The following is a 26,604-nucleotide window of genomic DNA, read 5'->3' as shown; positions in this document are numbered from 1 at the left end:
TGGGGAAGCCTGAAGCTAGACTGCTTGTCTGTCTCTGCAGGAGACACACCACAGTGAAGATCATCTCTGCATTTGAAAAATACACATTGAACAGCAGTCACCCTCTGGACCTGAATGGACACATGAAGACACACAGCAAGCCTGCTGCAAGTACAGCTGTCCCACCTCCTGCAAGTACTTTGCCTTTAAAAGAAAAGAAAAATGCCACTCATGCCAGCCTTCCCTAAGTAACACTGGCACTGCTTCATGTCCTGGTGCTTGTCTCATTAAAGACAGAATGAAGGTGCAATACTCTGAATAGGAATTGTTGCCTACATTATGTCAAATCCTTCATAGAAAGGAAAAAATCCAACTGTGGGGTAGAAAATCCCTGCCTGTCTTCAATCAATCCTCACTACCACCAGGCATCTAGTCAATTTTTATTCAGTCTTCTGTAGCCGAGACTTCAATGAAGTGGCACAGCAGGGCCAGTGCCGGCAGCTGCCGGGCCCCACTGCCAGCACACTGGTGCCGCCGAGGAGGAGAGCCAGCAGAACCCAGGAGGGCTGTGCAGGGGACACTGGAGTATTTCAATTCGTGCCCCAGCCCTTAATCATAAACTCGAGGTTCAAAGCCTTGCTGGGCTGCTGGCCGCTGATCCCATCTCAAGGTGATAGTCACCTCTAGCCTTTCTGCAAACTGCAAACCTACTGTCCATCCATCTTAAAGCAGCTTGACACTGGCTTCTCTACCCATTTTACAGCCAGCGAACATTTCCTATTGATTTATTGATTTCTGTCTGCCTGTGGAAGGAGCTCAGAACAGACTCTATGTGCTCTTGCAGCCTCCTGCATAGATTTTTTTTCTCCCTTTTTCCCTTTTTATCCAAGCTGTGTTAGCAGTCTGTGGTGAAGCAGGAATTAGACCATGCGGGAGCCCAATTTGCTACTGGCGAATGTGCCAGGCTTTTCTTCCTCTCCCTACCCGGAATACACACCTCCACTCCCACTCTCTGCCTCCTGTCTCCTTTTCCTCAGGAAAGCCAGCAGATCCCTGCCTATCCAGCCAGTTCATCTTAGCTAAAAACTTCTGCTGCTTCCCTTCAGATCTTTCCCTGTCATTAACAGGTGCTTGAAGTGCATCTAATCACTGCTTCTAACTGTGATTCCTTGATTTATACTGGGTCAGAGGAATTTCCTCTTTTCTGAGTCAATCCAGAAAAGGGCACACTTCCCGACCATGCACTCGTCTGCGAGTGCAAATGTCTGCATGTTTTAATAGACATGTTGCATGAATTTCAGAGTCCCATGGGACACTCAATAGTTCATAGGTTTGAATTGGAGAAGGGACATATACTGCCTTCCACCCCCTAGTTGCCAGTCCAAATGCAGCCCAGGTCAGCAGTGATTGAAAGTTATTCCTGGCTGATGCCGGTTCAGAGCCTTACAGGAAATTAGTGCAGTTTCCAGACAGCTCCCAGTGGTCAGATGTCCACATCACAAAAAAGCAATCTGGCTTATCGCTCTCCACAGAGAGGCAAGCATTGAGTGAGCGAGAGGCTGCTCTTTCTGATGTCTGAGGTGGCACCTCTAAGCTATGCCTCAGCCGTGACAGTAGGAAACTTGCTGGTGGCCACACTCTTCCTCAGCTGGGGAGCAATGTCCCACAGTCCACCTCACCCTGGCTTCAGGGCCAGACCCAGTGTGGAGTGATGCTGATGCTTTGCCCTGCTTGAGCCCCTTGGACTGAATTTTAGGTGAGTTTGGGCTCACATTCTTACTCTTCTTCATTCTCCTCATACCTCTGGCTGCCAGAGCAGCAGTAACACCTGGTCAGCCAGCAAACACAATGGCATGGCAGGATAAAAAAGACATTAGCAGGTAAGGGGCTGTCCTCTGTAAATACAGTCTCGCAGAGGATTGACAGAGGTTCCACTGCAGACAACTTTTGTGAAGAGCACTGCTATTTGTTTCCTGCTTCCCAGCCTTCCCTCAAAGTGCACATACCTGAGCAGGAGAGGAAAATCAAACAGCAGCCTGCAGAGCTGGCAAGCAAAATCTGCAGCCTTGCTATCCTTTCTGGAGATCACATCTCTGCACTCACATGTGCAAACCTCCCCTTTGCCACTCCCTGAGGGAATACATACAGGCAAATGTATGTATTCTTACATTTGTATTTCCACTCAGACAAAAGCGGGGAAAGAGAATCCCACTGGAAATGGCTCCTCTCTTCCCTTAGAAGACCTGTGGGGATTAATCATGTTTCCAGGCTGTGGGGCTGCAGGAGCTGAGTGCTCACCAGCTCTGCTCAGACCAGAAATCTGTTTATATTCTCCTTATCCCCCTTTTACAACAGTCCTTTGGCTCAGCTTAGATTTACAGGAATTTTTGCTCCTTTATCTCCTTAGAGACTGCCCTGCTTGTGGCAAAAATGCCTTTTGTGGGTACTCACCTGGCTTCTTTTATGTTCCCAGAGGATGCACAGGTTCAGCCTGGCTGGCTGACCCCAAGCAAGACACTGTCCTCACCCCTCATCTCCACTGAGCACACTTCACAGCTGCTCCAGTTTAATCACTATCCCTCAGCATTTGATTTCTTGACTAGAATTCATTGTGCCAAAGAAATTGCTGTATTATTCCCTAATATTATGAACTGGAATAGATCATCCTAGACATACTTCACAGGTATGGTGAGAAGTGTCTGCACCGAAAACTGTACGTGCTTTCCTTTGGAGAAGCTGGCCTTATGCATAGGGAACAGGCACTTTCTCCAGAATAACTATGTAAAACTTAGTATGAAACCTTGTGGGCATGAGAGTTGAAAAATATATGAACAATTAAAAACTAACCCCCCACACTGGTGTTGCCTATTCAAATCTGTTGAAGATAAAGCACTGATGAGATACTGGGGACTCTGAAATGGAGATATTTGAAGCCAGAATAGGGAAAGTGTGCAAAGGGAAAGCCACAGGAGTGGTTAAAGGCTGTGTGATCAGCAGGTATCAGGGGCTGGAGCCTGCTCTTGTTTAAGCTCATATACTGCCAGCAGTGTCAATTAAATGATGCAGATTTACACCAGCACAGAATCTTGTCTGAAGTCCACTCTCTACCTCACACACAGGAGAAAGTGTTTACAGGGAAACTACCACTGTTCTTTCAGGAAATTGCATCTGCTCATTTTTACATTGGGTCTATCCATATGTAACTACATGCATTTCAATGGGTTACTTCTGATTTACACTGCAGGCATCATGCATTTCCCTAGACCAACATTAACTATTTATTGATCTTCCCAGTACCCCTGTGAGGAAGGCTATTATTGCCATCATATAGACAAACAAGGATTACATTTTGGAGACTGTCTGGATCTGGTGCACACATTTGGACCTCTTTTGCCATCAATTACACTTCTTACAGCTCTTATTTTCCCCCGTTTTACCCCCCGTCACCATATGTGTGCAGGAGAATGGAGAGGAAAAACAGCACAAACAATAACCCAGGTCTAAATGCAAGGTAAGTCTCTCAGGCTTATTTCACCTGATTTCTCTTTTTTATAAACACAAAAACCTCTCAGATTTCTTAAATTTGCAGAGACCTATTTCCAAGTCTGGCTGGTGTTCTGGTTGATGTCTCAAACTGTGCCTGGAGATGGGGTGAATTTTTGAGGGTGTGTGAGAAAGGGGTTGCATCAGCAGCAGGCAGTTGAGCAGTCCCCCAGCCTTGCTGCTGTGAGCTCAGGGAGTGATGGGGCAGTGGTGGCTGCAGGAAATATGGACTGGTATTAGCATGTGTTTGGTGTGGAAAGGGAACATAGTTGCTGTGAATTAGTAAGTAGGATGTTAAAGCTTGATCCAAAGCACATTGAGCGCAGTATTAAGTCTCCCCTGGACTTCAGTGTACATTGCATCAGGTCTTTAATAACATAATTCTTCAGTACGAGGCAAAGAAATCTCTCAACAGCACAGTTACTATTTCTTGGTATACTCTAAGATGCCTGCATCTCCCACTCCGCCTCTGTACCTGCCATGCGCCAACCAAAATTACCAGCACTGCACTGTCAGTGATGCTTCAGAGTTTCAGCCATTCAACAGACCTAACCAAATCTCCAGGAGACCCCCAAGCCCAAGATCCTGATCTGTTTGCTTGGGCACTGCGGCATGACTTCCTTAGTTTGTCTGTGACAAGCAGCACGCTTCACCCTGCGTTGGCATTTCACGGTCCCCTGACTTCCATGTGTGGGATTTCCTATTGCTACTTTCTTTCCAGTTCCCTTCTCCCTCTGGAAGGAAGCCTTGGAGCTGAGTTTCTCTGAGCTGCTAAACAGGAAACCCTAACTCAGCATCGGGCACGTGAGAGGTCCAGCAAAGACAGCACCAGCCCTCCTCCACCAGCCACGCTGTAGTGGAGTACAAGTTGACAAATTGAATAAATACAATTGGCACACGATTTATCGATTATACCCCTTCTGATGACAGGCCCTCTACTGAGATGAGATTCATAACACATCGCATCACTTAAATGAGCCCTGAAGCATGTCCTTGGTCACGTTTTCACCATTGGTGCTTTCACAAGGCACCAACATTTTTAGGTTTTCCATGTGTGTGATCCTGCCCATGGTATGAGCCAATGAACCCTACTGGTACTGGATCAGTGTTCTTCAAAAGGCAGAATTCATGACCTGCAGAAAATTCAGGTATTTCAACACTGTGATTCTTGTCAGTTTCAGTGGAACTGTCCCACAACTCAGGGTTTCAGAGCTGAGCTATATTTTGTGATAAGCTCTAGTAAATGGTTCAGCTTGCTTTGGTGATGCTTCTGTATGTCAGACTGGGAGATGCAGCAGCACACAGACATGCAGGAAAGCACTAACAATAAAAGTTGCAACCTGTGGTATTAGCACATTTTAGGAATGAAAGTATTTACTAGATAGGCAGAATTTTATTGTTGTCACTTTTTGAAAATGTGTATTGGTATGAACTCCATTTGCAAAGAATATCAATCAGATCCTTTTATGAATAAAGTGATCTGCTATAGAGATCTTTCGTCAAATGACTTCATTTACTGTCACCCTATTTTACCCATCTTGCTTTGAGAAGAAATTAGCTTGATTTGGCTTTGTTGCCAATGATATATCTTCTCTTCCTTTTAGTTTTGCTGATCTTACTCCTATCACTCTTCTTCTGTCACCTGCAGTGCCTCTCTTCAGCACTCAGTTACTTTCTCTGCAACCTATTTCATCCTATTAGGTGGACAGCTACAACTGGTGATGTGGCCCAGACAGATTTTCTTGTTCCTGATAATAAATGGAGTGCTCAGTTGTGTAACTCTGACCTTGTGTATAATTTTCAAAGATAAGTTTTGGGGAAACAAATGGGTTAGTCATTATAGAAATATTGTGAGGCTTGACAGAAAATAACATGGCAGAAAATTATGACAGAAATAGCAGAAAGCCACTGTGAGGCTCTACAGTATCTAAATTATCTTTCTATATCCCAGGATTGATAGTTTTACAATAATTCTCTAAGTTTCTAAACTTCATCTCCCTTGGGCCTCCCACTGCTATTGTATTTCCCATTTTCCTGCAAAGACTCCAGTTAGGCTTATAGCTCTTTTAATAATTTTTAAAAAGCTTTCAAAATGTTTAGTCTATTTCTTATGTTATTTTCTACTAAAAATAAATATTTTGCACTAAGGATTTTCTCAGCACTTCCCAATCTCATCTCATTGTAGATAGTAATCTTCAGGAGGGGTCTAAAAGAGTAGAATGATCTCCTCCAAATAATACAGCACAGGCTTGTGAGCATTTGCAATAGGCAGTGGGAAGCAAGTGGCAGGAGATACAGGTACTGAGGAGCTTGGAGGAGGCAGGTGAGGACAGACACTCAGCCTGTCTCTGGCAGTAAGTCACAGACCAGTCTACTTGGCCTGATCCTGATCTGTTGTGTTAGAGCAGCAACAGCCCCATAGCAAAGGCTGATGCACACTTCAGCATGTTGGTAGGGAAAAAGCCCAGTGCTCAGAGCAAAACATAATGGGTAGTGCATCCCAAAGCAAAGCCACAGGCTGTATACCATCACCAGCATTGATGTTTGTCAGAAATCAAACATTAACAAGAAAATAAGCATGTGTATTAAGGAAGCTTGTCCTACACAGTCAATGGCACTGATTGCAATAGTACATAGCTGTTCAGTCCTACTTGCCACCTATTGCTGATTCTTGAATGACTAATGACACTTTAGGGTATCTGAGATATGTTCCTATTGATAGGAGTGCTTGTTGACTGCACAAAGGTAATGAGATTGTTTCTATGCTGAAGGTACCTGTGTGCAAATGCTGTGAGGTTTTTTGCTTCCGCTGCTGTTTTGACCAAGGCATCTTGGCCACATTACAGCCAACATCTGCAGTGCACCAGCCATGTCTTGCACCAGCAGCACTCATAGTGTAGGGTATCTCCTGCCTGTATTGCACTTGCCATGCTCAGTTTACCTTGTTGCAGCACCCCTACATTTGCAGGTAGTTGTGGTTTGACTGCTATTTATGAACTGTGCTTATTTGTGTGTTGTGTTAGGACAACAACCCCCAGCACACGTAAACTGCTGTAACTGTGGTGGTCTTTAATTGAAAACCTCTGAATGCAACCAGATCCACTGAGGTTGCTAAAAAGGGAAACAGAGTTATATACACTCTGTGGTGAGGCCCAGGGGTGGATTTGTGCAGAACAGGGAGTAAAGACGTTTGATCCCAAGAGCCTCCCTGACAGCCATGTGACTCTCCTGATGGTTACAGACACGGCTTCTTTCTCTGTCCCTTCCTTCCCTTCCTGCCTCCTTACTCCTGCTGTATTTTCCCAGGACTTTTGAAGAAGAGCTTAAATGCTGTTATGTGGCACCATGAATGTAATGCAAGTTGGACTGGATTTATTATTGTGCTATGCCTTTTATTCTCTGGGTGTAATTGTTGCCTCCAAAGACACATGTATGCCTGAGAGAGGTCTTCTCCTTCTGCCCAGCTTTGAGGAAAGCATATGTCATGGTGTCTGATTGGAGTGAGGGTAAGGAAGAGGGACCTGCAATCCCTGACAACTTCACCATGTCAAGGCAAGTAACAGGGGATTGCTCAGTACAGGGCCTGCTGAGAAGATAACTTTCCTCAGCTTTACCTGAAAGAATGAAAGCTCATTATATGCCTAACAGCAGAAGGTGTCTCTCCTGGCTTTCTCCCAGGGGGAAAGATGACCCTAGGACATTGCAGGCAGATCTGCACAGAGAATTTGCCAGTGGTCCATTAGAAATGATTGCTGAGCAAGGAAATGGCACCTTTTCTGCTGACGACAAAGGCAGCTGTGGAAGGTGGGACAGACACTGGGAAGAGGTAACACTTCAGCAGAGGGGCAGAGGCTCACTGGCATTTCCACTGCCATCTCTCACCTTTTATACCACTTTCTGTCTGTCCTTGAAAAAGTTACACAGGGACATGTTACCCACAGAGCATCCTTGGGAGGTGAGGGAAGATTGTGTTACGCTGGATAGTATTAACAGTTGCATCAATCACAAGCCTGGTCAAAGCAAATAGATGTCCTACTCACCCTTTATTCAGGCTGAATGGAGGATGCAATTAAATGGCTCTCATATAGCGACAGCAGGAACAGCAAAAGCCATTATCCAAAGCCCTACCAGAAGAGTGTGGGCTGAAGCACCATAATCCTCAGCAGAAGAGAGACAGGCAGAGAGGTGCCCTGGGCCTGGCTCAGAAAGGCAGGCAGCAGCAGGCGAGTGCATGGAGAGCAGTAGGGAGGAGGGAATATATGGAACATTCAGGTGTGAGCAGAGGCAGCACTTCCTGTGTCCTACGGCTGCTGGCAGGCTGGTCTGGAAACGTGACCTGAAAAATTGCCTCTGCCTGTGTCAAGGAAACAGGTTTAGACCAAGGAAATAACTGTTCTATATAACTGATGTCACTTTTGGGGAGGGAGGAAAGCCCAGGAGAATATTGGGTAATTTGGGGGCCAAAAGGGTCTCTTTAAACTCATCCAACAATGGGAAAAATATTATCAAATGTGCTAGAGGGGTGGGATTCACCACATGTAGATAGCACAACATACGCGCCTGCACTGATTTAATGGCCTAAATTGTCCTTAAGTCACCAAAGAGAAATAGACCATTTTAGGGAAAGCTTCATCTTTTCCCAAAGAAGGTGTCTAAAACGGGTCAGATAAATTGGGCTTACAACTGCCTGCTTCTCTCTATTGACTTTCACAAGAGTCTAGACAACAAGCTGAGATAGAGATATCCACACTATATATGTCTAAAGTTAGGTAAGATGAATCCCATCCAATAAGTCTCTGTGCCTATACCTGCAGGCAAGGAAGGGAATGTGAATAGTGATGGATGAGAGAAGCATCGAATTTCCTACAAACATTCATCCACTCTTTCTCTGAACTGGCTTTGGCTGCATTCTCATGTATTTGTGCTTTTCATTAACACTCTATGACAGTACAAATGCTAGGGGAAGGCAAGTTTCACGCTTGCACACACAAAACTTGTGGGAAGAAGATTGTCAATTTTTTCTCACAGGCTTTTTGCACCAAAACTGATGGTCATATTTACATTCAGCCAGGCTATCTACACAAACTGCTCTGAACTTCTGACCTCTTTAGGCACAATGAAAGATAACAAAGATGAAGGCTGTATATTTTCTTTGACAGAATTATGAAGGCCGGGACATAAGTCATTTAAGCAGGAAGGATTGAAAGGGCCATGGGGTGCATTGGCTGCTGCAGTGAGAAGAGCACACAAACTCGTTCTGTCAGAGAGCTGGTGGATGCTGATGATGGAAACATAGGTATAATCTGCATAGGAACAGGAGCAAGATATTTTCTTGCTGGTGTGTGAACCTGGGCCAAGTCACCCTCCTAATTCTTCCTGTCATTTCTGAAAGATTCATTTCCTGATGCCTCTGCTGGAGAAATGGGCTCCGTATCCCAGGTCTCACCTTGTCCATGAATGCATCAGGAGCTGTCCCAGGGGTCAAATTCTTCTGCTCACAACCCAGGCAAGCCCATCATCTTTAAAGGTCTCACAGAAGCACTAATATGAAGAAAAATATGGCCACCATCATGTTATTCTGCTTGTATTTTTGGGGGTGTCCAAAGGGTTCTTTTCAATGTATTTTAGGTATGTTTTCTGAAAAGCAGAAAAATGTCTAGCTATTTCTCAGCTACTAGTAACATTTCAAACCCTAACATCAACTATCTGTACACAATAGATTTTCTTTAAATAACTCTTAGCAAATGCTTGACATCTGTTTTCTCTAATTAATTCTAGCAGTCATCATACTTCACTGCATATGTTGAAAGCTTTCAAGGATAACAGCATTTCAGTCCTGGGAGTTTGTATTGTAAACACACTACTCCATAAAAGCTTCAGGATAGTTCATTCTGAAAAGTCGGTGAGAGAAACACAAGGTGAAACACCTGCTGAATGGGAAAATAATGACCAAAGGAATTAGAGAGAATTATTTCAAAATGTTGTCTTTTTATTTTATTGTAGCTCTCTTCAGGATTAAATTAAAGCAATAGAAATAAATAGCCTGGCTTAGCAGCCCTTCCTGTGAAACTATGAAACAAAAGTCTTTTGCGCTACTGCAAATTCAAAGCAAAAGATAGTCACAGATGCAAGAGCACAAGGAAATGAGAAGGCAATACTATCATAACTACATATGTGATGCCCCACCTCACAAACTGCATACTCTAAAAGGAGAAACCTCTCCTGAAAAGCAAGCATCAAAATGCGTGCCTGTGTCAGTGCTGCTCAGACCCATAAGTGTTCCCATTTCTGTACACTGGATTTGGTTGTTGTCACCTTATTTCCACCCACATACCTGCCTACCATTTGCCATTGTGCTCTTGGCAGCCCGGAGGTTCCCAATGACCTGGGACTGACAGCACACTTCTGGTCCTGCCAGAGGCAACAATAATCACTCTAACTGCAAAAAAAACAACACAAAATCAGCATTCTTAAAAATCTGATACTGTTCTCTGAAGAGCAGTGTAGCCTTAGACATCACCTTTTACTTGCCTGTAATCACCCTTGTGTATTTTGTAAACAGAACAACAAAGGCCATTCAGATAACATGTTAATGAGTAAAAGAGTTTGCTGAGATCCTCTGGGATAAAATGCCCGATGCTGCATAAAACTTACTAGTTGCAAGTAATTGGAAAATCTCCCTATGCATCATGCCTTGAACCAAACCAGTCACCTGGCAGTCCCCCATAAATGCTGTCCCATTGGCCCCGTTATCCCCAGCAGCAGGGCTGGCAGTGAGAGGCTGCATCCCCTGGGGTTGGGGGGCTGTGCGGGAAGGGAGCAGGGAGAGGGATGGGGAGGAATGTCCCAGTTCCCCACGTTGTGCCTGTGCACTGCCTCGCTGCTCAGCTGGGACTCTCGGGTAGCAGTTAGTGCCTTCTACAACACAGGAGCTGCTGAGCAACACCACTGCCCAAACCTTCCTCTGTCAGTCTCTAAGACCCTAATGTCTATTTTAACAAGTCCTAACTCACCTCTAGTTACTCTACAATGCCCTGCAAGTGGTGTACCGCAGGCTTTTTGCTTTGCTTTGGGGTTTCTGGTGTTCTGTGGTTTGCATGCTAGGTACACAGGATTCAGAGCTGAAAAGCAGTGTGAGGATAAGCCACAAGTTGTTAATATTTGTTGGTTTTTCCTCTTGCAAAATGCTTATAGGGCCCATTTCCATGTAAATACCTTCCAAAGTCTCCTCTCAATGTTAAGTGTCCAATAATGGTAACAAACCCCAGCAAAGATAACATGCTACAAGGATACACAGTAAATCAGACAATTTAATGAATTCATAACCTTTCATTTTATTTCCTTCCTGTGAGATAATTTTAGCCAGTGTCAATGGGATTTGTAGGAAAGGGGAATGAATAGTGATCTTACCTCAACCAATAAAACAAAATCCTAATTTTCTGTCTTTTATCCTTTCCCATTCTTTTGTGCGCCTCTTTGGCCTTGTCAAAACATATCGTTCAGTTAGAGACTAAAAATATTTTCCCATCGATTGGGGTTATTGATTTTTTTTAATCTGTACTTTGGCTTAGAGAGCTCGGGTGAAGGGTGAAAGTTCACTGGCTTAGTCCGCTGTTTTATCTGGACAGCAGAAGAATGTATTGGCAGCAGATTTGATTTACCTTGTTGGTCAGCTGTAGTCACTCCAAGCACTGCAGACAAGCAGCAAGCATATTTTGCTGTCTATTTTATTGTACGCTGAAGTTCTTGAAGGTCCAACCTCTCTATTGATTTATCTCTCAATTTCCAGTGGCCCGTGTTTCCATTGTTATTAACATAAATGTATCAGAAATCAGATTCCCTCTCAAAGATATATTGATCATTTATGAGCTTTTGAAAAAAGTCTGACATGTGATGCTATACATTTTGATCATTCACTAAGTCCACAAGATTCATATATACTGATTAATAAACAAATACAGAGAAAAGTAGAACAGGATGGTATACCTCATGGTGCAGTTATAGAATAGGACATGGATATATCTGTTGTTAATACTGGTTTATTTTCATACTAAAAAAAGGTTATTAGGGGGAAATGTTTGTCTAAAACTTCAAGAGCCATGGTGGAACTGCTGCTAAGTTATTTTGAACAATTTTAAAATAAACTATTAAGAAAAGATAATTACGAAATAATGATTTTATTATGAAATATAAATTGTACTATACAGTACAAACTTTCTTTTTGTATTCTGTTGGTAGGATGCATTGAACATGCTAAGCCCTTTTCTGACGAGACTTGCTTGCTTGAAGCTTTTCATATACTATTTGTTACATAGGTAGCACGTATATAAATACTTATAAATACATACAGGGGTATATTCTTGTCCTAGGAAATGATTTTTTGAAAGATGTCATTAGCAAAGCCTTGTACCTAGCCAGTATTCTAAGTCACAGTGAGTCTTGCTAGTTGAGGGCCTTCAGGGCTTCATGGGGAAGCCCTGCTAGCAGAAACTGAGAGAACAAGGAGGTGGGAAGGAAAAATGTCGTTGAATCATTCTCTGAAGAAAAACTTTTCCTGTGCTGTCGGAAAATATGTCTGACTAAAATTATTAAACTATGCCTTTCAGACAAGTCTGGCATGCTAAAAGTGCAAACGCTAAGCAAGGACATTTAGCAAGCTCCCTGAACACCCTCTGATGAGCAGGTGCTGCAAATCAGTGCATAAATTCAAGGGTAACTTAGCTGATATCTAGATTTCTTAGACAAATTCAAACTCATTAGCTATATAAACACAGAGTAACTCTAAAGAAGGTTTATGTTACTGCAGTGCCAATCATTTCTTGCCCGCACTGGGTTTTGGAGCATCTTTCAAACACTCTTCAGGAATCCTTTAGCCACCAGTCCTTTGGTCCAGCATTGACTTGACCACAACTACCTGAAGTACTTTCTACAGCTCAGAGTGCCCTTTCTCTGGCCATCAACTCTGCTCCTCCAACTTTTCTTATACATCCTGTGGCTATCATTGTTCAGCAGATGTGGACAGCCTTTTCTGTGGATACCTGCTTAGTCAGGGTCTTTCATTATCCATTCGAAATGAACCTCTGTCACAGGCACGAAGTCACAAGTCCTAATACTTTAAAGGCTAAATGGTCTTTTGCTATCTCTTCATTAGCAGCCTCCCTTTTTCAGCTAGCCATGTGCTTTTAGCCTGCCTGTCTGCGAGGTGAAGGACAGGGAAGCTTTCCTTTGCTGTAGGAGGCATGAGTGTGCAGGCATAGGGCTAATTCACATGGAAGTTTATTTTGCTACAGCCCTCTTTGTGTGTGTGTGTGGGGGGGAAGTGGGGAGGGTTGTTTTCCTCTACCCAGACATTACCTTCTCAGAGGCAGTGAAGCAAAAGGACCTTTCCAGTAAGGATTTGAATGAAGAGAGCACTGTGACCTTGTGGATGACAAGTAAATGCTCATGCAGTGAGCAATGTCAGTTCCCCATCCTCTTTGTGGCTGGAAACATCCTGGAGGGCTCTCTTAGACAAAATGGATTTCCCATCTCAAACCAGCTTCCTGCATTCTGGATAGTTTCTAGCTCTGGCAGCAAATGCTCCCAATCTGTGGTGTCAGTTTTATTTTAGGTTTTACTTTTGCCAATAGTGCTGTGTTCTTGAATGTGACTTTGCTCCACACTCCAAAAAAAACATGCACCCTGCCTTTTCCCACTCACTCTCTCACCTTGGGCTCACAAGACCAAGAGGGTGCCTGAATATTGTCCTGTCCTGTCCCATCCCATCCCCTACAGGCTTCTCTACATGGCACAACACACCACAGCTGGAACCACAGACCAGGATTCTTTCACTGCCACTTGCTATCATGACTTGCTGTGCTTGCTCACTTTCACACGGGGTTGTTTTCTGCTGCATTTATTTCTTCTTATTTTTCTTCTTTCTATTTCTTTTTCCCTTCTTGCATGCAAAGGGAACAGCTGGAAAAGGCTTTTTTTTCTATAAGTAGGGGAATCATATCAATATTGCATAATCTATCTCCATTTTCAGTAAGTCTTCATTAGATAACCATACAGGGATCCCCAGGTGACACATAATAAAGCCCCTCTCCATGGCAGAAACATACCCATTAACAAATTTTACATTTTCCTGTCTTCCGCTGTTCGCCACAGAAGCAATTTCAGTAAGTAAGAGCCTAAGTCTTTGCAGGACTGCAGCACACGCTGTCAAAGGAAGTACTGTCAAAACTAAAGGAATGAGTTACGGGGCATTTTCTGGCTCTGGAAATTCATTTCTAAAATTCAAGTAACTGAACACAACAGGACATTTCTCTGTTTTGCAGTTGTGACCACGGTCCTCCTAGGTGCCCCTAAATCTGAATCTCTTTGTTACCTAGAGTAGATAAGATACAGCAAAGATTGTTCAAACATACTGTATCAGAGACCTTTGCACAGGGTATTGCTACTGCAAAAATAATCAGTACCTGCAAAAGCTATTTGCTTTGCCTAGGAAACAGCAGGATCTGGACATGACGACTCACACCAAGCCAGACAATGTGACTGCCTGGTATCTCAGAAGATAGTGTATTCCATTATTGTACTATATGATCCTAAATACTGTCATAAACTGCTAATACACTAATGTGTTCATAGTCTATTGATTGATACTGGGAATACTGTTCTGGGTTAGTCTAGCTCATTTGTAATACTGCATATAAGCAGAATTTCTTGGAGCATACAGCATGGAGGAATAGGGATTCCACACATACTTTATCTTATCATTGCAGCACTAATATTACAGTTTCTTTTATAGTGTAATAAAAATAATTTTACTTATAAATCTCCTCACTCTCTTCAAGCATTTGGGACACCACACAAAATTCCAGAAATAATTCAAAATGCATTAAAAATTATATTAAAGGGCCACAGCCTGACCGTTTTAATAAAAACCTGATCAAGGGAGAGGGCAAGAGATGTTATTCATCTGGGCTCAATAACAATCAAACTGAAAACACTGTTAAAATATTTTGAATATTTTTAAGACAAGGAGACAGAGACTGAAGGAGACCTGGAAAGGAGGAGGCGCATTGGGCCCCTGTAGTGAAATGGCTTTGGCTGCTAGTGGGGCAGCAGGGAGAGGTGCAGGCCACATCTGGATGGGAACAAGGAGTCCTTGTGCCATGCTAAGATTCAACATGCACGCGTGGTGCTATTAGGGGCCCTAATTCTCCTCTTCCCACCTAGGCTGGGATAGGTGCATGTGTGCTGCTTCTGCAGGGTTGCAGCTCACTGGAGCCCAGTGCCACTGACTTTTGCCCTGGTCAGTGTCCCATTGGCCATCAAGGACACCCTAGCATGCAAGGCAGGATATAAGTAGGAGTGCCCTAATCAGGGGGCTGTTGCCTATCTATTCAGTTTACTGCTGAGCAAGAGTTTGGATTCAGGCAGGGTTTATACTGCTCCAGGACTGAGAAATGCAAGGATTAGACTGCTTTTACCATTAGTGGATCAGACTTTCAGATTAGACTAGACATCCCCAGTGAGCTGGGCATTGTGCAGCAGGGAGCCTGTAGGCAAACCATTTGTTGTGCACTGTACAACCTGTAGGTACCAGAGAAACCTGCCTGAAAGGTGCCCTAAATGGATACCACAGCGGCTGAGCTGAGCAAGAGCACGCACTGCTGCTGTGCACCCCAGCAACCTGATCAGGAAGTAACCTGCAGGGACCACACAGAAGGCATAGCTTTTGAGTAGCTTTTTGAAAGCTACACCTTCCTAAGCACAGTTTCTCCACTGAGATATACATAGACTAAATGCTGTTCCTTTGGAGACATTAAATTTGATTCGATGATTTTAAAGTCTTTTCCAACCTAAATGATTCTATGATTCTGTCACTGGAAGGCAAAATCTGTTTTCTTTTAATTGCTTGATGTTGCTTGCAGAGGTACCAACACTAACTGCATTCTGATTTACAGACAGCCTTCAGTCTGGTCCTGATTCTCAGAGCCTGTGAATGTGTCAACCACATGTCTATCACACGTTCTTATACAATGGTTTTGTGAAAAGAGCATTCTCTTCGCATAGTAAAACATGAGTAAGTAAATGTGAGCAGTGTTCACGGCACATGGCATCAGCACTCACTCTCAGATACTATTGATACATACTCTACATTTGGAGGTTGAGGATATGCTTTATACCCTACCAAAATATATTATTGAAGATGTAACTGGTTACACAAGCACTGCAAATGTCTTTTAGATTGAGTCTGATAAGTGTAATTAGATATTGCGGGGTTTACCTTGTATTTTAGCATCTAGGACATTCTACAGTAAGTAGCATAAGAATATTGTTAAAGAGAAAAGGTTTTTTTCTGGGAGGACAGGCATGTGCAGCAGGGGTTTGCAGTGTTGCATGCTGTCAGTCAAAATTTGCTAGCAATGTCAGTGAAGGTCAGAGTCCCAATATCTCTGCAATCAAAGCTGGCAATGACACATTCAGTAGATAGATGTGAGGAAGGTACTTTTCCACTTACTGTTCTGAAGTAATAAGTGAAAAATTAGAACTTTTCTTCTAAATATACTGCACATAGGGCAATGTAGGTTTGGATTTTCTTCACTGAAAAGAGATAGGAATAATAAAATGGAAAATGAAGAACTAGGACCTGTCATTTTAATTAACAGTGCGTACTAGTTCCCAAGTTTAATCCCAGTTATTGTAATGATGATACACAGCATCCTGCACTTGGGCTCAAATCCTGCTGGTCAGAAATACAGTGTTTATTTTTCATCAAGGAAAAATAGGAATCTTGTTGAATATGTAACTGTAAGCACAGGTATCTCACAACTGATTTTATAAAAATGTATTCCTGATAGAGGAGAGAAGCATTCACAAGAGAAGGAAGAAAACAGAGCAAGTATCTTGCAACGGTGAGTTTCACACTTTCACCCTGGGTATTTGGCACCCAAATAGAAATCTGGAAGAGCTAAAATGGCAGTATAAATCACCTGGCAATTTATTATGGAATGATCATATATATTTCAGAAGATGTCACACAATATAACTGCATTAATTAAAATGGAATTAATATAGGTAATCTTGCCGTATCTTGCAATATATCAAAGGATAATTTGGAATATGACTTGTGTCCACACTGTAGGGCTCCAAGGGTACTCCCTACTTCAGAAATAGTTGTTGGCTTAAGCTCTTGTTGGTTTCATTATCAGCTGCAGTGAAGTTTGAAAGAACCATTTTTTTAAAAAAGACAAGTAACCAATAAACACTTTGGGCACTACACTAACGTCTTTTGATGTATTTTTGTGTTCACAAGGCTACTACTACTACAATGTGGATTTCAGTTTTCCAGCCAAGAACAAATATTAGGAACAAGTATTACTTATGGGACATGGATGCTGTATGCAACTTCTTTTGTTTTAAGTAAAAATTGTCCTCCTTCCACCAATACGGCAGGTAGAGATTACAAATACCTTTTAAATTCGAGTACCATTAACATTCAGAAGGAAGGAGTGAGCTGATAAAATAAAGAACTAGGCTGAAAGAATGTGAGGTTCTTAAAATGAGTTCCCATGGGGAATCTTTTTATGTGCTTTCTTGTTTCTAGCAGCCTTAGGACTGAACTCCCTCAGTTCTCCACCTTCAGTAAAAGTGAAGGGATGGAGAAAAGGAGAAAAAGTGGTGCATCAAATATTAAAACACTAAAACGCCAAAGAAGAGTTGCACCAATTATGCTATATGGATGAAACTGCAGCAGCACCTCTTGATCTGAGACAACAGAAAGGAACACAGGAAAAGTAACTTATCATCAACAAAGAAGTTCATTAGAACAAGAGAAACAGTGTGATTCCCTTAGCTTCTTTATCTCTCTCTCTAATTCACTATGAAATTCTGCTAGATCTTGTCTGTGATGGTAAAAAGTTAAGCACTCTGTGCTTCTGCTAACTATTCAGGATCAACTTTTGAAATCACAGCAGTGTGAGCACTCTTATTTCCAATGGTGTCTGCTTTTATAAATACAATTTTCCTTGTTGCCCTTAAACATTTTTCCAGGCTGGAAAAGACAAATTCTGTTTTAGATGAAAACAGCAGTTTCTGCTTAGGAAAGTGGGAGCTACATTCGCATGCATCTGATGGCTTGGTTTGGCTCTTAGCCCAGGAGTGAATTTTTTTGTTAGATGATTTTAGAAATCAGTTCCACTGCTTAAATCTGTTTTTCTCTACAGCAAAGATAACAAAACACCCTAAACCAAGAAACCTAATTAAGATGCGGTGTAACTGCTGTAGTAATCAGCAGAGCTTCTATTTATTTCTAAAACAAATGTTTCCTTTGCTAAACAGGATTTGCAGTGAGGTAGTGAGTAAAGAGCAGTCTCCTGCTGTGCCTGGCACTGTAAAATTGCACACTGTAGAAGAGGAACCTTCTCCCAAAGAATTTAAGTGTGCAGCAGGTAACTTACTTTTTGCAATGTGACCCATGCGATTAAGGCCTGGCCTACGCTCAAAAGCATGGAGAGTGTTGTTTGATATTGGTTTAATTAAATTGGAGCAATTTTTGCATGGGAGTATTCATACATTGGTTTAATTTGTGTTGATGAATTTACAGGCATGAACTAAATTTGCATAATCGGTCTTAGGCCAACATAAAAGAGTACAAACACAGAAATTGCACCAATTAGCTAAATGGATATAAATTAACCCTGAAGCCCTCTCTGAGCAGAAGGAAACCTAAGAAATACTATGTATCTGCAGAGAAAAGCGTCCAAACAGAGCAGTTCTATTTATTATTTAGGGATTCAAATCCAATCCAAAAAGTTTTCCAAAGCTACTCTGTGTTGAAAACTACCTATTTAAAAAGGCACACCTTCAAATATAGAGTTTGGAGATGCAAGTCAGCTCACAATAACTCCATGGCAGGAGTTCCCGGGGAGCTGGTACAGCCTATGCTCCTCCATGTGTTCTTGCTCCCAGCAGCACCTCCTGTTCATCCTGGCATGGAGCTGGACCTACACCACACCACCACCTCAGCAACCCCCAGAAAAAAGGTGTGCAAAGAGCAAGACTGTTCTCTGTCCTAGTCACAGACACTAAATAATTCATCTCAGATGTAACAGGGCAATGGAGTTCTGATCAGGTGCATGCACAAGTGTTAAAACTTCATGTTTAGTAGAGACCCACCTGTGCCACATAGCTTTTATAGTAATTAAAGATCAGAATCCAGTCATACTAATTTCACCAGCAAGACCAAAAGGGACAGTATAAAGTAACAGCAGGACAAGAATTGAGATCAGGACTATTACAGTATTTAGATTGTAGGGAAAGATGTAAATTACAAATAATGAAGGAGAAGTATTGCACAGATCTATAATCTCTGTCTGAAGATCAACAGCAGGCTTTTGAAATGCCAAAAAAATTACACTCATGACAAGGTAATGTCACAGTGGGAGAGGGAAAATAGTGACAAATAGTTTTTCAGAAAGGTAAGAAGCATTTGATAATCTCTCCAGCTGGGGCACTGGATAGTCTTTTTATTATTGTGGTTTGCAAGGCTCTGCATGGAGCTGGGCAATTGCTACATAAAAGTACTTTAATAACAGTTGTTCAAATTAAGAAAGAAGTTCGTTTTGGCTGCACCATGCATCTTATCTTGTGCAGTCATCTGCTGAACTGCTTGAGGGACATTTTCTTTCTGTGTTAATGGAAAATAAAAATTTCTTATAATCATGTGAATGCACTTGGTTGGAACTTCAAGATAAAAGTATTTGTACACCCATCTTGAACGTCCCCCCTGCTCCTTTCTGCTGGATATTTTCAGATATCTGATCAGAGATCAAGAAGGATATTTTATGGCAGAGCTGAGCAAACACACACTGTTAACAACTTAGCAAACAATGAATACACAGTGTATAGTTAAAGTGAAAAGATCAACTTGAAGACTAAAATCACTGGCACACTTGTCAAAACAGGACTGTTTGCAGACAGTTGACAAACCAAAAAAACCAAATAACTGTGCCCTGTCATTGCTACAAAGTTTGTGCCCTCTAATTTCTAAATAATAACCCCAACCACTTCCATATCAATGTGTCTGATGAACAGCCTCAGAGCTGAGGTAGTGTGATTTGTTATCTGTTGAATACTGCATATTTGCTGTGAAGATTATGGATTTATTTATTTATTTAAAACTGGTGTACTTGAAATGTGTTGGCTTGTGAATGGTTTTGAGAAATATTTTTTATTCACAAAAAAACCCGATTATCTCAAGCATGTCAGTGTGGGCTGTTCACAGAAATTTTATAGTGCCTTGCTTTTCAGAAGGTGCAAAACTTCTGCTGAGGGCAACAACTTTGTCTCACCTGGTGCATCAGCACCCACCACTAGTCAAATGCCAGCACTACTGTCAACTAATCCAAATAACACAGTGCATGAGAAACTGAATTCAGACACCATTTATTTCACATAAGCCAACAAACTGTTATGGGACCAATCAACTTTTATACTTTGTTAATCTAGATTATTGTTAACCCATAAAGCTCCACATTTTAGACAATCAAGAAACCTTATGGTCCTCTTCAGTGATACTTTAAAAAATAGCCAGATGCTAACACTGGACAAATACCAGCTTCTTATGGGTAACTTTCCCTTTTTCACCAATACTGCACAAGAAACATGTTCATATGTAAGATTCACAGCTGGCTGACATTTGTTCATCTCTATAGACTACAAAAAAGTAGAAGTTGTTTCACCATAAGGGAAAGGCAGTATCCTCTTTCTATCTACCTGCTTTACATTTCATTTTTCATGCCTGTTTACTTTTACTTCTTACTTTACACTTTTCTGCTAGTACCTACTCTTGTGTGACAGGGACTACCACTTCCCTTTCAGGTGACAGAACATATGGCACTATCAACATCTTGCTCTATCACAATCCTTTACTCCAAGTGTTGGCTGGATGGCTCACCTCTGTTGGGTTTTCACTTTCCTTCAGCTGCTCATCTGTCACAATACCTTAGAAAACATTGTTAGCCAGGCAGTCAGGCTGAAGATATTATTTTACAATTGGACTTGCTTTTGCTGAATATTCTGAGCACTTTCTTCCATCTGAGAGAGTTCATGATCTCTGTTCCCTAACTATTGACATTTACCTGCCCTTTCTTCCATTCCCAGCTCTCTTTCTGTCATTCATGATTCTGATTCCAGAATTACCTATTACCATTTGTCTTCTATTCCTGTACACTTTAGGAATAACATTTTATATGCTGATATCTGGATTCCTCTACCTTTTACGTTCCTCTAAGCCCTTACTCAGCATTGCCAGTTCTTTATGTGGGGCAGCAACTCAGCAGCACGGCTACCTCTGCCTCCCCACACAGCTCCCTCAGTAACCAAGGGCATGCACTCCTCTGCTTGTCCCTGGGCCTGTCAAAGGGGAGCATTGATCAGACACTGATTTTGCAGTGGGCTGAGGTCAGGCTCACATTTCTGCCTGTGGGCCTGGGGGAAAGCTTGGCCTCATGGAGCTGTATGCAGGAGCATTCAGCAACACTAAAAGCAGGGACTATCATGCTTGCTACAGATGGTGTCATACAGTAATGAGCCTTGCTGGCCCTCTCAGAAAAGGGACCTGGGAAAACCTGCCCCCTTCTTCAGGCAGCCCTATCTCCACTGAAATATCTAAGGTTATTTCAAAGAGAGCTACTGAACATGGGAAATGCCACCCAGAGCTGCAGACTGTGGAGTCACTGGTGAAAGAAGTAAAACTCCTTTCATTTAAGTACAAATTTTAATCCATCGCTGGGGCAAATGGAGGGTGAAAATGCATTAGGTAAGGTTACAAGTTTGCTTGACTCAGCTAATCAATAACTAAGTAAAGAAGATTCTCTAACCATGGAGAAAACATATTTATTCACTTGCAAAGGAACTAGGAGGTGCTTCCAATGATGCTTTGTATACAAATGTCTTTGGACCTTGCTCAAATAATGTTCTTTGCATTAAACTGCACCCTGTTAACCTCAGTATGGTAACTGATGACAGCCTTCTCAGTGCTTAGTTAAAACAAAGCAGATACGTCTAAGAGTAAATGAGCTAAACCACACAGAGCACACTTCAGCAACTGTTCACAGGTAGTTTTTTCTGCACAGCTCATTAGCTATTTAGCACTGCGAAATGCAGTTATTCTCTGTTCCTACTACAGTTTTAATTGAGAGCTTATGACACAGCATTGTTCAGGGAAAGACTGCAACAGCCTTTTCCTCATGGCTGTAGGACACGGGGTCTATTTTTTGCCCTTAAAAAAATCTAATTCCTTGTACTTTTTTTGTACTTTTGATACATGACTCTCCAAGAGCTTAATATCTTAATGTCCCTTTTACAGAGCAGGAAAATTAGTCAAAGACTAAGTAGTCTGTGTAAGAACACAGAGGAAGACTGTGGCAGCATCACACTGAGACCTGAGGTTTCCAGAATCCTATTACTATGCTCTAACCCCAAGACCATCCTGTTTTTTTTTGAAAGCTTTGCTATTACATTCAAGCATACAGAGACTCAGATGGAAACAAAACCAGAAAGCATAAACAAACTCGGCATGCTGATGACTGCAAATACTTTGAAATAACAGAAGAGCAAACATATAAAGTTAGATCAGTTTCAACTAAATTTGGATAGGACATTCTAATATAATGCATTTAAATTTAAATTTTAAACTATTTACGAGTACTAACCCATTAGTCAGTGGATTAAAATATTCTACAAAACATAGATGAGTGCTCTTTAATACCCAGTGGTTCATGATTCTTTTTCATGAACACTGATGATTTTGAACGTGTTCTATGTCTATGATCTTATACGTAAAATCTGCTGGATTATAAGAATAACATTTCCCCTAAGAGATATTCCCTCTTTCCCTGTGACAAGTTTGTTCATCCCCAAAGACCTGATAAAAGAGCAAAAGCAAAGGTCACTGACATCAGAAGTTACAGAGTGATGTGGCAGAAATGGGTCTGGAAACACATGAAGTTATTCTCTACCTTGTCATCAATGTCATGGATAGACATTGCAAAAACTAACCACACTGCTCAGAAGGACTCCGGCAGCACACAAGCAAAGCTCCTGCATTTGGGGAACTCTCCTGTTCATTAGATAGATAGATAGATAGATAGATAGATAGATAAATAGGCAGATGAATAGATGGATAGATAGATAAAAACCCAAATGTGACCTGTTTTGCTGTGTTGCAGACACATTATTTTAATTCCATGCCTTCTTGATTTATGCTCTCAGGCCTTTTATTCTGTTGGTTTGTATCACTGGAATCAATCCACTAGAGTGGCTTTATGTCACCTGAAATCCCCACTATCAGTGGAGGCAGAAGGATGTAAAGGACTTCCCCATGTGGTGGACAGAGAGAAGTTAGGTAAAAACCAACTGGAGACAAAAAGGCATAATGAGGAGATAGAAGGGGGGCCTTGAGGAAGCTCACAACACCTTTGTTTGAGTACATCTGGAAAACTTTGTCCTACTTCCAAATGTCTAGAATAGTAGATGAAGTCCAACATCCAACTAAGGCATTTCACAGTGTAATGAAGTAATGACCTCAGAATATGGTTCATTAAGAGATTGTTTTATATACACCTGCTATGCCATGTTATTCATCATGCCTGGAAGGCTCTGCATGACTTGCTCCCTTTCATCGTAGTTCAGCCTCTGTTGCAAGTGACTGTCATGAAAGAAAGAAAAAAAGATTTTCAGAACAGCTCAACCAGTCACCAGGTACTTGGTCTGGAACTGTGCTCACAGTGGCTGGGTTTGTTCCAAGGGCTCTGAGCCAAGAGCTACAGTCCACTTGTTCTGCACACTGACAGCATAAAGCACAGTTCATGCCTTAAAAGTTTCCTATTTGAGGCTGTTCTTACATTTAGGGAAGTAAGCAAAACTGAAGTTTGAGCTTCTTCAGATCATAATATGAATGGTAGTTTGTTTCAGGGAATTATCTTTTTGTGTGACTAATATTTGTTCATTTGACTGTTCTCTGGAATTGCAGGCAGGGCATTTTGAGATGTCATTGTGCTGCTAAGTGCAATAGAAGCTGCAGAGTGAGTAGCTAAATACCCTCAGGAAAGCAAACACCCAGCTAATGACAAACAACTACTGCTCTACTTTGAGGATTTACTGTGACAAACAGTTAAAACCAGAAGCAGAGTTTATGAAAGTGAGGAGCCTGATTAACTTCTTTAACTTATTCTGCCACATTTACCTAAAAGAGCATTTCGGATTCATGAAAGTTGCCTCATCAACCAAACTGGGAACATGGAGGGAAATAAGAGATACTGTCTTGAATAAGGGTTTGTTTCTGGAAGCGTGTAATGTCTGTGAAAAGACCAGATCAAAGGGTGAATAGTGTCTCCCAGTCTTATTATGTACATTGTAGTTTACCACCCTGCATTTGTTTTAAGGTTTACCAGAGGTTTGAATTAAATCCATCCAAATGAAGACTTGATATTCAAGGCTGCCCCTCTGCAAAGAGGGGTTTTGCATTCATTAATATTGCCTTGGGATGAAGGAAGGAACAGGAGAGCCCTGATTGACCTTAGACATTTATAAAGGTAATCTAATTTGTGCTCGTTTGCTACTTTTTCATTAAAGCCACTCCTGGAATGTTTCTTATCATGAGTTGTGCTTCCCTTGAGAAAAGTTTTAACAAATAGACCAAATACAGCACAGAGCTGGCCCAGCAACTACATTCCTTACAGGGATGTGGAAATGCAAGCTTTGGAGAATCTGTGATCCAACCTGCAAAATTAGGAATTTAAAGCCAGATCCAGGGATGCCTACAGTCAGACAAGTCAGCTGTAGCCAGGACATGGCTCGTATTACATTCACATATGAATTACCATGGTTTATGAAGGACTGATTGAACATATGTTTTTCACAGAGGTCAGCTGCCTTTTTTTGCAGTGGGCACGTACTAGCAACCACTGTCAGTCTGCATATACACAGAGGGAAGAGTGGTAAATCTGGTCGTCAGCACTGGAGTTTTCTCACAGCCATACAGTTGAAGATGTAGTTCCAGAAAGCCCCTACCCAAGAAATAGGTGATGACCAAAAGAAATGTTGCAGTTCTCAGAAATGTTACCACTGCTTGGCAGGAATTTTCTTTGTTTCCCTGATTTAAAGTAGATTTGTTATACCACAGATTAACTACATCCATTTAGGGAAGAAATGGTCTTGAATCATTGTTTCATCTTAGGAACCACAGGTGATGTTGTACACAGTCTGTTTACAACCTCAGGGGTTAGTGAAAATGAAACCAAACTAAGAAAATGCAGACCATTGACCAGAACGAGACCTGCCAACATTTCCTTCTTTAATCTCTTAACCAAACAGTACGACACATGACAGCACAACGCTGAGGATGAGGTTTCACAGCCTGCTGAGAATGCCAATTTTTGGTTAAAAAGAAAAAAAATAATATTTTGCTCATCCTATTTACATATTGCACGTTAAATAAGCCCTGCAAGGTATCATGCTTCAAAACGGACTTATTTTTAAAGAAATGTAGATTAATAATCCTCCTTGCTTAAAAAATGAGCTTCAATATTTGTGCGAATCTTAGAGTGAAAAAAATCAATGTGCTATCGACTGCTGGGGATGATCACATTCATTTTGCCCTTTGTGGTTGGTGAAATCCATGCTGCAATTACAGAGACAGGCTGGCAGCAAAGAGCCTCAGTTGGGCTTTCAGCTCCACATTAATCCAAAACTCACCATTTTAATGCAGATATAGATTGCCACGAGTCAATAGCTGACTACTTGAATTGTGAAGTAGCAGTTCCATGCTATATTGGCAGCACTGGCTGTTACAGTATCTTCAAGTATTTTGAAATTTCAAAGCGTTTCTCTATGAAAGTGAAGAGCGTAACTGACACCACATCAGAAGGGGACCACAGTGTTAATGCTATTATCACAAATGGGAGAATGTGGAATAAAGACATAGTACTACAAATAATCTTCAAGTAGGTCAGAAGTAGACTTTTCATAGGATACAAAACATACGTACCCTTGCTCATGTCTTAATGCCCTGATGCATTATCTCATCAAGTACCCCAAGTGTTGAATTTTTATAATATAGTTCCTAGTTATCTCTTATTTACACAATTCAAAGCAGAGATGAATTCACCAAAGTCAGAGGGATTACTCTGAATTTATAATCTGGCAAGTGAGGTCAGAATTTGGCTTTGAGCAGCAATTTCCTTTTTAGCAATCTGTCTGTAACTAAGAACTGAATTTTGCCACTAAATTTATGTGAAGAACTGGGGAATTTACTAAGTGGTCAGCCTCTCTTTTATTGCACATTAGGTGCAGGATGAACTAAGAACTCTATTTTACATACAGTAATCCTTGCATACCTTTATGATACTGACCTCTTTTCTATCACATCCTCCTGAAATGGTGAAACGTGCACTAACAGATCCCTGCATGCAGTGTTATGGCTATCGTTTATGGTGCTCAAAAGCAGATGCGATTCAAAGCCTACTGAACTCCATGGAAATGCTTCCATTGATTTTACTGAACTATGCATGTGTGACTGCAGACAGCTTCACTGCTGAGGCAAATACCAAACCTGTGCTTGGGAGGAGCTGGCTGCTAGTGTGCCAGGGTTTGATCTTGGAGCACGAGCTATGCCGTGCACAGTGACGAGCAGCCAGGCTCTGCCCTCTCTGTGCTGCAGTGTGTCTATGGACCCAAGAGTCACTGTGCAATTTGTCTGTAACTGTTTTATGCAAATTTCAGAACTGATCAAATATTTACAAAATTCCCACCCAGTGCATGATGGTGGCATTTAGGGACATACTCTTACAGTTTTGACATTGATCACCTTTACCTCATCCAGGCCTATATCTATTTTCTGTGCTACAGGTAAGAAAAAGAGAGGGGTATGCTAGGGCCAAGCAACAAACTCTGTCAGATGCAGAATAATGTGTGCAGTCATTTTTGTTATCAGGGTAACCTGTGAACTCAGTAAGATTGATTAGCACATATAATAGTATTAATAATAAAAATAATAAAATACGTAATATAAAGGGAGTAGGACTTGATATT

This window comes from Melopsittacus undulatus, chromosome 9, assembly GCF_012275295.1.
Source record: "Melopsittacus undulatus isolate bMelUnd1 chromosome 9, bMelUnd1.mat.Z, whole genome shotgun sequence".
Lineage (NCBI taxonomy): Eukaryota > Metazoa > Chordata > Aves > Psittaciformes > Psittaculidae > Melopsittacus > Melopsittacus undulatus.
Note: the sequence above shows the minus strand (reverse complement) of the source record.